The 15,054-nt window shown below is 50.9% G+C and overlaps 1 pseudogene; it reads right to left on the bottom strand.

The window, feature by feature from the left end:
* Positions 1 to 13,435: 13,435 nt before the first annotated feature.
* On the bottom strand, positions 13,436 to 14,605 carry LOC139828731 (olfactory receptor 14J1-like; annotated as a pseudogene).
* Positions 14,606 to 15,054: the final 449 nt, after the last annotated feature.

The following is a 15,054-nucleotide window of genomic DNA, read 5'->3' as shown; positions in this document are numbered from 1 at the left end:
GTGGAGCAGGTCAGCAGAGGGAGTCTGCATCAGCCCAAGGCTTTGTGCTCCAAGGAACAGCTGGGGAGGATGGAGAGATCTCAGCAAAGGAAGGAAGATGCTCAGACAAGAGCAAGGTGGGGCAGCAGGGGGGATGTCTGCAGCCTGCAGAGAAAGAGGTGCAGGGGATGCCACAGCACAGGACAGGCTGTGGTGGAGGTGATCAAGGGATGTAAAGAGGCTAAAAGCCCCACCAGACATGAGCTCCTTCTCCCCTTGGCTATGGCTGTTGTCTGCACCTCTGATGCCTGTGAGGAGACACCTTGTCCTTCCAGCACAGGGGCCTCATGGCCTCCTTGTCCCCAGCCAGGAACCTGGGAGGTGTGGGACCATAGTCCTGCCCTTGGCCTTGCACAGCCCCACATCACACTGTCCAGGAAGGACCCTGGGCAACGTGGGAAGGACAGGATCTGACTTTCCACGGCTGGGGGCCCTTTGATTAATGAAACACAACCAGGTTTACTCAGAATCAGAGCCACCTTTACTTTGCTTTTCCTGACCTGTCATCACTGCCTCCAGTTTTCTTCTCTAAGTGATCCTGGGCAAAGTTCCTCAATATTGTCCCTCAGTGGGACCCATTAACGCTACAAGAAACTTTGGAGTTTGAATCTGACTTTGACTTCTTGAGAGGTTTCACCAACTTCCTCCACGGCTTGAGGTGCATGGACTCAGCACCAAACCCACCAGAGGGGTCATTAAAGCGCCTTGGGCTGCTCCTGTGCTGCTGAGCTGGGCTGGGCTCCTGGGACAGAAGGAGCTCATGGCAAGCGGCAGCGCTGCAGAGAGACAGCTCTGCCCAGGAGCAGCTCCTCTGCACAGCGCAGCAGGGCTGAGGGCTCTGCCTGGGGATCTCAGGGAGACGAGCAAGGCAGAGAGAGATTAAAGGTGGTCAGGATTTGGAGGATGACTGAGAGCTCACTGGAGGAGAAACCTTTGCAGCCCTTGCCATGGTAAGTCTCTGGGTGCAGGGCAATGCAGCTGTGGCTCCTGGAGGCATCTCCTCAAACTGGCACAGGCACAGCTTGTGGGATCTGTCAGAGCAGGGATCTTTATCAGCAGCTTTGAAAATCTGAGAAGCAAGTTGTGCACCCAGGTGTGCCCAGGGCTGTCCTGCAGAGCAGGGTCCCTGCACCCCAGGGCTGTGCCAGGACAGGGACTCTGCCACCTGCCAGGGTCAGCGCTCAGCCTGCCCGGGGAGATCCCATGGCAGCAGCTGTGGGTGGAAGGAGCGACCCCCGGCAGGGTAGGCAGGGAGCTTGTGGGGTTGAAGGGTGCTGTGTGGGTCAGGGCTGCTCAGAGCTCCAGATCACCCCACAGACATGGCAGAGGGTCCTTCTGAACAAGGACATCAAAACAGCAACAGCTGCAAGGGGGTGAGTCTGTGCTTTCAGTTTTCTACTCTTGGTTGTCTGGGTGTGCAGTGGGAGATGGAGATTTATTTCTCTCTTTGAAGAAGACACTGAGACCCCAGTTCTCATTAGGACTATTCTGAGCTGCTCCTGAGCCCCTGCACACACAGAGCTGCCCCTGGGCAGTGCCAGGAGGTGTGAGTAGGACAGAGCTGAGCACACAGCGGGTGGGACGAGGTCTGTGACACTGACAGGGAGCAGACCCAGGGACAGAGACACAACTACAGGCCACATAGACATGGGCAGGAGGAGTTAACTGCTACCAGAAATGCTGGGGATGGGATTTCGGAACCTCTCTCAGATCCTCTGCAGTGCAGACACATTTCCCAGGGCAACCCCTGGTCTCCTCTCCTCCCCAGCAGAGCCTCTGCCCCAAAGCCATGGGGTCCAGGTCATGAGTCTCCACCTCAGCAGCTGGACCTCCAGGTGAAGGGTTCCTGGAACATGGAACACAAAAGAGGTGCTAAAAGTACTTGCTCTACAGTGTCACTATGTGAGCGGCAGCAGCACAGCCAGGTAAGGAGAAGGTTCCACAGCATGCCCGTCTCCCTTTCTGTCCTTGCTTTATTTTCTGGTAGCACTGCAGTGTTCTTCCCTGTTTCTCCACCTGTCCCTGAAGCTCTTGCTCTCTGGGGTTGGGGTGGGAGTGTGGGTCAGTTTTTGGTCTGACAATAACTCAGAGGTCTTGCCCCAGAGGTGTGTTCATGGAATCTAGATGACCAAACTTTATTTTAAGCAGTGATGAACTGTTTTTTCAATTGGTAGAAACATAATTGACTGAAACATCCTTCCATCAGGGAGGAGGTTTTCCATGAGAAACAGTACATTTGTTTTCCACAGAGAACTTGCCCCTAACACGAAACTGTCTTTCCTTCTTACACAGGTCCTCATGCCCACAGGCAGCAAATGTCCAACAGCAGCTCCATCAGCCAGTTCCTCCTCCTGGCATTCACAGACACACAGGAGCTGCAGCTCTTGCACTTCTGGCTCTTCCTGGACATCTACCTGGCTGCCCTCCTGGGCAACGGCCTCATCATCACCACCATAGCCTGGGACCAGCACCTCCACACCCCCATGTACTTCTTCCTGCTCAACCTCGCCCTCCTCGACCTAGGCACCATCTCCAGCATTGTCCCCAAATCCATGGCCACTTCCACCTGGGACACCAGGGCCATCTCCTACACAGGATGTACTGCCCAACTCTGTCTATTTTTGTTTTTCATTTCAGCAGAATTTTATCTTCTCACCATCATGTCCTACGACCGCTACGTTGCCATCTGCAAACCCCTGCACTACGGGACCCTCCTGGGCAGCAGAGCTTGTGTCCACATGGCAGCAGCTGCCTGGGCCGCTGGGTTTCTCAGTGCTCTGCTGCACACGGCCAATACATTTTCACTGCCCCTGTGCAAGGGCAATGCCCTGGACCAGTTCTTCTGTGAAATCCCCCAGATCCTCAAGCTCTCCTGCTCACACTCCTACCTCAGGGAACTGGGGCTTATTGTGGTTAGTGTATTAGTAATATTTGGATGTTTTGTTTTCATCCTACTCTCCTATGTGCAGATCTTCAGGGCCGTGCTGAGGATCCCCTCTGAGCAGGGACGGCACAAAGCCTTTTCCACCTGCCTCCCTCACCTGGCCGTGGTCTCCCTGTTGGTCAGCACTGGCATGTTTGCCCACCTGAAACCCTCCTCCATCTCTTCCCCTTCACTGGATCTGGTGGTGTCTGTTCTGTACTCGGTGGTGCCTCCAGCAGTGAACCCCCTCATCTACAGCATGAGGAACCAGGAGATCAAGGATGCCGTGAGGAAACTGATGGCTGGATGCTTTTCAAAGGTGTTAAACATTCCATGTTCTGCATATCACTCATGACATGACTCATGACAGGTCCAACCTGTCTTTTTTATATTTTGTAGTTGTAGATGATCTTTTGGAGTTGGGGAAAGCTTGTCTGGGTTTGCTTTTTTAACTCTGATAATATTGTTAACAAAGAAATGTTATTATTCATCCCACATCTCTGTCAACCTTTATAGATCAAGTCAAAGACGTTGCAAAGGAGAAGTCGTGCTCTCTGTGTATTTAAAGAAAATAAATGACCCTTCCATGAATTGTTTCTCTGAGATCCTACCTCTGAGACCTTTGTGAAGCTCAATACGAGGAAGCTCAAGACGGAGGAAACAGTCCTGAGAGAGCAGCTCTGCCAGGGAGTACCTGCGTTGTTCTTTCCAGAGTCGTCGTCTTTGCACTTCCCAACTCTCGTTCTCAGCCGTTGTGCTGGTGTAAGGCCTGAGCGCTCCCCAGGCTTTGCCACAGTCGTACTGTGTGTGAGTCCTGTGACCAGGACAGGCAGTGGGCACTTGTGTGACAGAGCCGGCCTCAGAACAGCAACTCCATCAGCAAGGGCATCTCCTTAGCACAGTGCCTGAAGGGTTAGGTCTTCTTCCCAAGTTCCTTGAAGAACATTCCGTAATAACAGACTCTGAAGAGGCTCTTTGTTTGGTTTGTTTCTCTATAGGCTCAGTATGAGGAGATCAGGGTCCCAGTGCGGCTTAGAAGAGACTTCGGGCTGGTTGTTCAGGTGTTGCTTGTTGGTGGCCAGCACCCAGACACATGGTGAATAAGGCAGGGTCCCTCTGAGCACCCTCCATGACCTCCCAAGAGCTTGTGTGGGAGGTGGTCAGTAGCAGTGACCACCATCAGCTGGGGCTGCCTCCCTGCCTGACCAGTATGGCCCCGCAGAGTCACCACAGCCCGGGCACCACAGCCCACTTGATCTACAGAGCAAAACCCCCAGTTCAGGGCTGTGGGGACCATGGGGAGAGGGTGCAGGAATGGCAGCCAGGCCAGTGCGGATGTGCTCTCCTTGGGCAAAGGCTCTGCGGGGAGATGGGACCTCCCAGGAGAAGAGCGTGGCAGTGTTTGTGTGCAGACATGGAAAGAGAAACCCTTTGCCTGTGGGTGACAACTTGGGTCAGGCTGCCCTGTCCCTGGGGCAGCAGGAGCTGGCACAGGGAGCTGAAGGCTTCCTGTCATCGGGCTATCCTGAGCGTGGCAGACAGAGAGGCACTGAGACAGAGAGGCTGTCCTGTCCCTGGGGAGCGGGGCTGGCACAGGGAGCTGAAGGCTTCCTGTCATCGGGCTATCCTGAGCGTGGCAGACAGAGAGGCACTGTCACTGACCTCTGTTTCCTTCATTTCATTCTACATGGCCTGCCCAGATGGATCTTCTCTGCTGGGCTGGGCTGGAAAATGCCCCAGAGAGGGAAACACCAGTGAAAAGCTGAAGTGTGTGAGTGTGTAGGGTGGGGGCACCAAACTGGGAGGAAGGGCTGACACACCAGCTGTGCTGGCATCCAGCGAGACCTGGACAGGTTGGAGGACTGGACAGGGGAGAACCCAAGGAAGTTCTGCAAAGGCAAGTGTAAGGTCCTTCACCTCAGGAGGAATAACCGCAGGCACCACTACAGGTTAGGGGCAGACCTGGAAGGTAGCTCTGTGGAGAAGGACTTGGGAGTTCTGGTTGATAACAGGTTGACTATGAGTCAACAATGTGCCCTTGTGGCCAAGAAGGCCAATGGTACCTGGGGTGCATTGCAAAGAATGTGACCAGCAGGTCAAGGGAGGTGAATCCTCCCCCTCTACTCTGCCCTGGTGAGGCCGCATCTGGAGGTACTAGGTCCAGTTCTGGGCTCCCCAGTTGAAGAAAGACAAGGAATTACTGGAGAAAGTGCAGTGGTGAACTACCAAGATGACAAGGGGTCTGGAGCATCTTTCTGATGAGGAGAGCCTGAGAGAGGGGGTTTGTTCAGCTGGAGAAGAGAGGTTGAGAGGGGATCTTATCAATGTTTATAAATATCTCAAGGGTGGGTGTCAAGAGGATGGACCAGACTCCTTTCAGTGGTGCCCAATGATAGGATGAGGGGCAATGGGTAGAGGCTGAAGAACAGGAGGTTCCATCTGTATATGAGGATAAACTTCTTTACTTGGAGGGTGACAGAGCCCCGAAACAGGCTTCCCAGAGCAGGTGTGGAGTCTCCTTCTCTGGAGACATTCAAACCCACCTGGACATGATCCTGTGTGATCTTCTCTGGGATAACCTGCTTTAGCAGGTGAGTTGGACTGGATGATCTCCAGAGGTCTCTTCAACCCAAACAAGGCTGTGATTCTGTGAGGCACACAGCAGTGATTTCACATGGCCAGGCCTGCTGGGAGAGACATGAAAGATCAGGAGAGCAGGATCTGGTCTGTTCCCATGTTCCTGGATGCGCTGTGGCTGCTGTCCCAAGGCATTCGTCACAGATCAGCCCATTGCAACCACCATTTTGATTATTGTCCTCTCACCATATCTGAGAGAGGTTGTTTATCCCTCCTTGGAAGGACTCTGAATGACTAGGTCAGAAGTCTGAGTGTGCACAGCAAGCAGATGGGAGCATGCACACAGTGTTTGTGGGGGCAAATGAGCCCAAATGAGCACAAATGCCTCAGCTATCGCTGTGGAGGACATGGAGGCCTGTGGGGCGGTGTTTTCAGGTCACTTCATGTTGAGAGTAACTTCCCCAAGAAACCATCTAAATGCCGCACTGGGATGTGCTTCCTCTGAGACGGAAAATATCAAAAATGACTTATCATAGAATCATAGAATAATTATGGTTGGAAGAGACACTCAGGATCATTGAATCCATCCACAGCCTAAATCTGGCACTAAACCACGTCTCTAAGAGCCTCATCTGTATGTCCTTTAAACACCTTCAGGGATGGTGACTCCACAATCTCACTGGGCAGTCTGTTCCATTGCTACAAAACCCTTTCCCTGAATAATTTATTCCTAATATCCAATCTAAACCTCTCCATGTGCAACTTGAGGCCATTTCCTCTTGTCTTATCACTTGCTACTTAGGAGAAGAGAACAACACCCACCATGATAAAACCTCCTTTCAGGCAGTTGTAGACAGTGACAAAGTCTCCCCTCAGCCTCCTTTTCTCCAGGCTGAACAGCCCCAGCTCCCTCAACCGCTCCTCATAACACTGGTGCTCCAGACCCTTCACCAGCCTTGTCACCCTCCCCTGAACTCTCTCCAGCACCTCAATGTCTTCCTTGCCATGAGGGGCCTAAAACTGACCCCAGGATTCAGGGTGCAGCCTCACCAGTGCTGAGTACAAAGGGATGATCACTTCTCTAGTCCTGCTGAAACTCGGATTGAATCAAGGCTTGAACACCTTGGTATGACCCAGTTGGTGACAGGTTGGACTGCAGACTCCTGAGATCCCTTCAACCTCAGTTCTCTTATGATCCCATTGTGATGTTGGGCTCTGTTTCTAACTGGAGCAGAGCAGACGATGATGGGGCAGGATCCACCTGTGCTGTAGGTGACCATCTAAACCAACATCTCAGCCAGGGAACCAGCCACCACCTCAGTGTGACTCACTCTGGGCAAAGTGTGAGGAGTCCTGGGCAGGGAAGGTTTAGAGGGCATGGGGCGCTGTGCAAGACACAAAATGATCTTGGCTTCATGCTTGTAGGCCCATCAGATGTCAATTAATGTCAATGGAAATTAAAATAAGAAGAACTGAAGATAAAGATCCAAAAGAAAGGATGGTGTCAACATACTTCTATAAATCTATTTATTTATTTATTTACTGACTTAGTTATTTACTTATTTATTTATTTTAAGGTCCTTGTAGGGGAGTTTCTTTTTATTTGAATAGGAAAGAGTTTTCCAGAACTGGGCATGGATTTAGGACACAAATGTCCTCAGCTGCAGGGACAAAAACACCTCGTGCCAGTGTAGATGCCCTGCCCAGGATCCGACTGCATTGCAAGGTGTTCTGGTCTCCCCAGGTCCTGTGTGATAGCTGCCAATCGTAGGCCAGCACCTCAGGTACAGTGGGGACCCTAAAATGGCACTGACTGTTTATGGTAACACAACTGATGACTGATGTTTGTCTGGAAACGTACACTTTTTTATTGTGTTTTTTTTTTTTTTTTCTTTGTATGTGGGTTTGATTGTGTTTTGTTTTTTTGTTTTTTTCTTTTTTTAAAATATTAATTTAAAAAAATTAAAGGAAAAAAATTGAATTATGGTGAAGTGTACTAAGGATAGGAGAGGAAATATCAGTCTTCCCCTGTACTTCTATTACCAGCACTCTATTATTTCACCTCCCTCGTCACACAGGAGTTCCCACTTCTCCTGATTCAATGTCCCTGTCAAAGAACAACTTTCCAGCACTGTCTGGACGTTTGCCCTTCCCAGTGCTCTCAGGTTTCTCCTCCACTTGCTCTTTGGTCATTCAGTTCCTCTCAACTGCCTGGTTTCTGCTTTGAGCTTCAGGGAGTTACAAACTTGCCCCATTCTTTAGAGCTCTAATTAACATGGCAGTCAACATGTTCATTGTGTTTATTTCTATCCTTTCGTGTGTCTCTGTCTTAACCAGTTCTTGTGTGGATGTCCCTTGTGGATGGTGGACCTCATCAGATCCAGCTTGCACACACAGCTGAGGAAAGTGTTTTACTGTTTATTAAACTGTGCAGTGTTTGCACAGGAGAGCAGGTGGAGCTGGTGCACAGGAGCTGCAGCATCTCCTGCAGAGCTCAGTGGAGAAGTCTGATGTGAGGAAAAGTGATGCAGTCTCTGGTGGCCAATGAGGGAACCGGCAGACTGGGGGTGGGGGGTGAGGAGCGAGGTTGTCCATACAGTGTCCAGCCTCAAGGGACTGTTCTGCCTGTCTAGATGTCTTCAGGAGACCCTCTGGATCAATGTCCAGTGTAGAATGCTGCTGTCACTTCTTCTATACACTGAAAAATGACAGAAAATACCCTTGAATGAAAAAACCTCCTTCATTAAATCTTCTTTGAAATCTTCATCAGCAAGTGTCCCATTGAAACCTCTCCAGTTAGTTCTACAAGTCTAGAACATTTGAAGAAAATTAGGGAAAGAAACATTGCTCGTTAGGGCTTTCTGTGTTTTAATGAGCCCCATGGCGTATTTGGTGCTGAGTCCATGAACCTCAGATACCAAGCACAGACTGAAGAATCTGCTCAAGAAGTCCAAGTCAGAAGCAAACTCCAAAGTATCTTCAAGCAATAATGGGCCCCACTGAGGGCTGTTACTGACAAAGCCTCCCCAGGGACTCGTTAGAGCAGATAATTGGAGGCTGTGATTGCATCAGGCAAAGGCAAAGTGCAGCAGCTCTGATGCTGAGAAAACCCTTGGTTTGTTTGATGAAGGACAATGGCCAAGCCTTGACCCCATGTCCCTAGGAAGGGAGATCCTGTTCCTTACGTGTGCCTCAGGCTCTTTCTGGGGATGTGGGGAGTGCGATGCCCAGTGCAGGACAATGGTGTGACACTCCCTGGGGGTGCAAGGAGGCAATGGGGTGCCATGGCCATGACAACCATGTGTCTCCTCTTAGGCCTTGGGACACAAGCCAAAGCCAAGAGGATGAAGACCTTGGCTCTTGCAGGGACATCCAAACTTCCCAGTGCCCTTGGCCATGTCCACCACGGTACTTCCTACACTGTCCCAGGCCTGTGGCTGTTTCCCCACAGGCTGCAGACACCCCATGCACTTCCCCACCTTGTTCTCACCCCAGTGTGTCCCCATCTGTGCTGCTGTCTCTCCATCGTCACCAGCTGTTCCTGGAAACACAACGTCATGGCTGATCCGGGGTCCTTCTGAATGACCACAGCACTGTGCTCAGAATGACATTTCTTTATCCTGAGCTCCACTCTGGAGCTCCAGAGCTGCAGTTTCTGATGGTTTTCCTTTCTCATGCTGTTTCCCTCTACTAAAAAGAAAAAGTGCCATAATCTTGGAAAGTGATTTTCAACATTTCTGAAGCTACTACTACCTTTTCTTGTCATGATTTTACCACAGCCACCAACTAAGACCATGAGTGCTGCTCACATCCTGCTCCCAGTCCTCAAGTGGGATAAGAGAGAGAACTGAAAGGGAAGAGAGAAACCTGTGAGTTTATAAAAAAATATAATAAGACAATGAAAATAATACACTGCTACTTCTAATATGCTTATACTAAAATACACGTAAAGTAAAATATATGATACTCAGTGCAATCCCCCACATAACTCCAGTTGTGCTGAGCAGGCAGCCCCAAAGAAGAGAGCACCCTGGTCCTGAACAGCTGATCCCAGCAAGAGAAAGTAAAAGTGCAAAAGGCAGAGAGGCCCAAGGGCCAAATGAGAATCAGGAAAACATCATAAAACTGAACTAACACTGAACTCCCAATAGAATGGAACTTCCAAACAGAGCCAACCAAAGTAGCCGGCAAACCAAAAGTAACTGGCTGGAAAAGACATCTCCAGCTTTATACCAAGCATGACACTAATGGTAGAGAATAGCTCATTGATTGACCTGGATGTCAGTCAAGGTGCTGCCCTGTCTGTGCCCCCTCCTGTCAATTCGCACCTGCAGCTGGACTCTAAAGAAGTCCTTGGTTTCACTGACAATAGTCCAGGTAAATTAAATAAAGATAGATAAATTAAATTAAGAAAATAGGAACACTTGGTCCTAAACTACAAGAGAAAGCAAAAGGGCAACAGGTAAAAAGGTGCAAAGGCCAACTGCACTATGGCAAAATGGCAAAAGGCTGAACTAACATTGAACTCATGACAGAATGAAACTTCTGAATGGAACGACCAAACCAGCTGTAATACCCAAAGTAACGGATGTAACAAGCCCTAAAAGCTGGCTCCAGCTTTAGAATGAGTATGATGCTAATCATAGGGAATATTTCATTGATCAGCCTGCATGTTAATCCAGGTGCTGTCCTGTCTGTGTCCCCTCCTGCCAATTTGCATCCCCAGCTGGATGGCCAAAGAAGTCCTTGGTTTCCCTGACAACAGACGAGATCTCAGTGAGTTCTGACATTCCTTTCATAGCAAATGGCAAACACTGTAAAGCTGCTAAAAGACAGAATTAACTCTATCCCAGGGAAGAAACAGCGTTATCTCACTGTTCTCATAGGAAATCTAAACAAAAGACTGTACTGGCTGTGAAGGAGAAAGGTTCAAAATGCATGAAGGAAATTAACTCAATTTCAGTAAAACCAGCACGTTTCCTCAGCCTCCCCTTCACCAGGCTAAAGAAGTTTGGGTCTCTCAGCATCTCCACACATGACCCAGACTTTCTCTGGCCACACGACAGCTCCTCCCCGTTCCTCCAGAATGGGGAACCTCACACTGGGACACACCGCTCCAGATGTGACCACACCAGTGCTGAGTCACGATGGACAATAACTGCCCTTGTCTGGGTGGCCACGCCCCTCCCAGTGCAGCCCAATGTGCTCATGGGCATATTCCTGTTTAGCAGCACTGAGAACTGGCTGAACATCCAGGCTCAGAGGGTTGTTAGCAGTGGCACAAAGCCCAGCAGGAGGTACCATGAGGAGCACTGAAGGATACCATATCCCTACCCAACATCTCCTCCCCACAGGTGTCTCTTGGGTCCCTGGAACCACCTCAGTGACAAGGGGGAGGGCACTTCCTGTATGGGGTGGAGGAGATGGGGACTGGAATGAGGGATCTGGGCAGCTTCTCCTGGTTGTTCATGCAGCAAGAAGCTGTGCTGAATATTTGGAGAGAGGAACTCTTCCTAAGGGCCTCCAAAGGGCTTGGGGATGGTCTACAGTTTCCTATATGCTGCCTTTTCTGGTGGAGGCCACAGAGGCTGCCAGCCCTCTAGGGGACCCAGGACAGGCCTTGTCCTTCCTCTGGGCACAGCTGGACCCCAGTTCTCCAGCTCAACCCCAGCTCAGGAGCCTTGTCTAGGGGTGACTTTCGGGGTAAGGTTAACAAGAGGGATGCATAAGTTTGTCTTAAGAACAAGTGATGAGCACCAGCACTGAAATACCAGAGCAAAATGATGTGGTTTCTGGGTGAATACTTTCTTCAGTGCAAGACCTGACACAGGGTCTCAGACTTGCTTTCCATGCCACCCTTCATGAGGGATGATGCACTAAGAGATGGTAAGTGGGGGACACCAATCCTTCTCCAGCTACTTCCCAGGCCTGGTGAAGCACCAGGACAGCAAGGATTTCTGGCCCTGCACCCTAAACTCTGGGTATAATCATGGGGCAGCTGAACAACAGCATTTTTCTCTCCAAGGCCATTTCCAGCCCAGGTCAGCTCCTGTGTGATTTCCCCCATCCCTCCTCTGATCTGCTCTGGTGCTCCTGGTCCCATCCTGTTCTCCCCACTGGGCCCCAAACCGGCAGTAATGCTCTGCAGAGCAGGTTGGCTGCAGAACCATGGGGTGACTGCACACTGGTTGTGCTGCTCAGTGAGGGACACAGATGCAGCTGGATGGGCTGCACCGTCACTGAGCTCTTTCCTGGGGGTCTAAAGTTCTGGAATGGGTCCAGAGCATTTCTTGGGACTCATTGGGTTTTCCGCTCATTTCTGTTCAGCAATCCCTTCCTTGTCCTTCAGGTTCCTGGAAACTGGTGCAGGAAGACATGGCCTATCCCCTTCCCAGGGACAGAGGTATGCTGGCCACCCCTTCATTCTTCAAATTCTCCGTCCTGCCCTTCTTGAAGATGGGTTTGACATCTTCCTTTCCTGAGGACCTCAGAACTTCTCTGATTCTGCTGTCACTCTTGGTAGCACAATCCAGAATCATGGGCAAGGGTGAGAGAGCACTTGAAATGAGCCTGTCCCAGCAGCTGAGATGAATCTCACTGGGCCACTGAGGTTTGTTCCTGGAATAACACACAGAAATGCCACGGTTCCAACAGGCATCCATATCTGAGTTGGTCTCAGGACTCCTTCTGCACCCAGGGATGCTCACAGACAGAGTCTGACCCTTTTGCACATAGAGGCCGTAGTCTCAGTTTCTCTCTGGCCTCCTGTTGCCACTCCAAAGGGATGGGAGAAGCCTCAGCCCTGTGCTGTGTCACCTGCTCTGCACACATCTGAGATGTGCCACGTAATGAGGAATGGACACGGGGACGTAAGTTCAAGGAAGAAGATCCCAGTGGGTGGTTTCCCCTGGGCTGTTACTCCCAATGTGAAGTGACCTTGAGACACTGTCTGTGCCACAGGCCTTCATGGAACCCCCAGGAATAGCTGCTGTCGTTAGTGTTCACCTGGATTCATCTCACCTCTCGTACATGATGTGCATGCTCACATCTCATCTGTACAATGCAGACATGGATTTCTGACCTACTCATTCAGTGTCCATCCATGGAGGGGAGAGCAATGTCTGTGAGCTGGGGAGAGAGGCCAGGGCTGGTAGTGCGGGGCCAGACCATGACGATGCCCTGGGGCAGATGCTGTGGGGTGTCCAGTGCACAGCCCAGCCCCTGCTCTGCTGGTCCTGCAGGTCTCTGGCAGGAGGCCTGGCTGTGAGAGGACACTGCTGTGTGCCAGCCCTGTACACACACTCTGATCAGCTGAACAATTGTGTTTCATATGTGGGTCAGTTTCTTGAGCATGTTCTTGAGAGAACCTTTGTAAGAAGACCTAAACCTTGAAGCCCTGCCCATAGGAAATCACCTTTCTATCTGGAAAGGCTGTTGTGAGTCCAGCTCTGTCACAGCAGTGCGGATTGCCTGTCCCTGCCTGCGCTCACAGCACTGACACACAGCAGGACGGGACCAAGCTGCCAGAGCACTCAGGCCTTGCACGAACAAAAGGGATGAGAAGGAGAATGTGGGAGTGGAACCAGAATAGCTCTGGAAGGCCAAGCGCTGGTGCTCCCTGTCTGTGCTACCATGATGGACTCTTTTCCTCTCCACCCACCGCAGGAACTGTCCCTGCAGCTCCAAACAGGCCCTGTGGAAAGGATCTCAGGAAAAAATAGATGCTGCAAGGCCTTTTAATTTGTTGAAACACCCATAGAGCACAACTTCTCATTCACACAGCCCCTCAGTAAGCAAAGAAGACAGTGAATTGGAAAGGGGATGACAATATTACCATATGTGAAAAACCATAAGCAGCAACAAAAAATACAGAAGACAGGCTGGGCCTACAACAATTTACACTATAACTGTTAAACAGAAGATGATGGGCAGTTTATAGCTATAAGGAAATAATCCAGTCATCAGTTTCCTCAGGGCATCCTTGAGCTCCTGGTTCCTCATGCTGTAGATGAGGGGGTTCACCACCGAGTACAGAACAGACACCACCAGGTCCAGGGATGGAGAAGAGATGGAGTGGGGCTTCAGGTTGGCAAACGTGGCAGTGCTGACAAACAGGGAGACCACGGCCAGGTGAGGGAGGCAGGTGGAAAAGGCTTTGTGCCGTCCCTGCTCAGAGGGGATCCTCAGCATGGCCCTGAAGATCTGCACATAGGACACCACGATGAACACAAAACACATGAAAACTAAACAGGCACTAAAGACAATAAGTCCAGATTCCCTGAGGTGTGAGCAGGAGAGCTTGAGGATGTGGGGGATTTCACAGAAGAACTGGCCCAGGGCATTGCCCTTGCACAGTGGCAGTGAAAATGTATTGGCTGTGTGCAGCAGAGCATTGAGAAACCCAGTGGCCCAGGCAGCTGCTGCCATGTGGACACAAGCTCTGCTGCCCAGGAGGGTCCCGTAGTGCAGGGGTTTGCAGATGGCAACGTAGCGGTCGTAGGACATGATGGCTAGAAGTGAATATTCTGCAGTAGCACAGAACAAGAAAAAAAAGAGCTGGGCAGCACATCCTGTGTAGGAAATAGCGCTGGTGTCCCAAAGGGAATTGGCCAAGGACTTGGGGAGAGTGGTGGAGATGGAGCCCAGGTCAAGGAGGGCGAGGTTGAGCAGGAAGAAGTACATGGGGGTGTGGAGGTGCTGGTCCCAGGCTATGGTAGTGATGATGAGGCCGTTGCCCAGGAGGGCAGCCAGGTAGATGCCCAGGAAGAGCCAGAAGTGCAAGAGCTGCAGCTCCCATGTGTCTGTGAATGCCAGGAGGAGGAACTGGGTAATGGAGCTGGTGTTGGACATTTGCTTTTCCTGAGCATTGGGGCGCTGTCATGAGAAAAAAAAATGCAGTGAAAAGCCAGGGGAGAGTTCTCCGAAAAATAAAACCAACTCCCCTAGACCCTCCCCTGTCACACACAGATACCCTTTTCTTTTTCTAGGAGAACTTTCTCCAGCACTGTGGCTGGAACCCTGCTTGGCGCTGGAAAATGTGCAACCGAGAGCAGGGACTCTGCCCATGGGCTCTCAATAATTCAGCCCAGCTCTGCAGAAATGGGGCCACGGGAACGGTGGGGACTGTCCTGGTTCTGCTAATACAGAAGGGCTGTCAGCACTTGCTTTCCAGTGATAAGGAACAGAGATGGTGAAGGCAGTTTAAGAGTTCCAGGATTCTTTACATCTCCCCACATATTCACTGCAGAGTATTGTTGGGCGTCAGAAACCCTCAGCATTTCTGCTGCACTCCGGGAAATTAGAGCAAGTCCTGTGAGGATGCCTGTGGGTCAGTGCAGAGTGAGGGCAGCTGGTCTGTCCCTCTGTCTGGCTCCAGCTACCCTGGGCTAGCACCTTTCTGAGATGGAGCCTGATCACACTCCCATGTTACCCTGAAAAGCCACCAGGCACTGCTAAGAATAGAAGGACCCACCTCAGAGCATGACATGCCTCACCCTTTCCTAAGGTCTCAGCAC

The sequence above is a fragment of the Patagioenas fasciata genome, chromosome 10 (assembly GCF_037038585.1).
Source record: "Patagioenas fasciata isolate bPatFas1 chromosome 10, bPatFas1.hap1, whole genome shotgun sequence".
Lineage (NCBI taxonomy): Eukaryota > Metazoa > Chordata > Aves > Columbiformes > Columbidae > Patagioenas > Patagioenas fasciata.
Note: the sequence above shows the minus strand (reverse complement) of the source record. Positions and strands in the feature narration are given on the sequence as shown.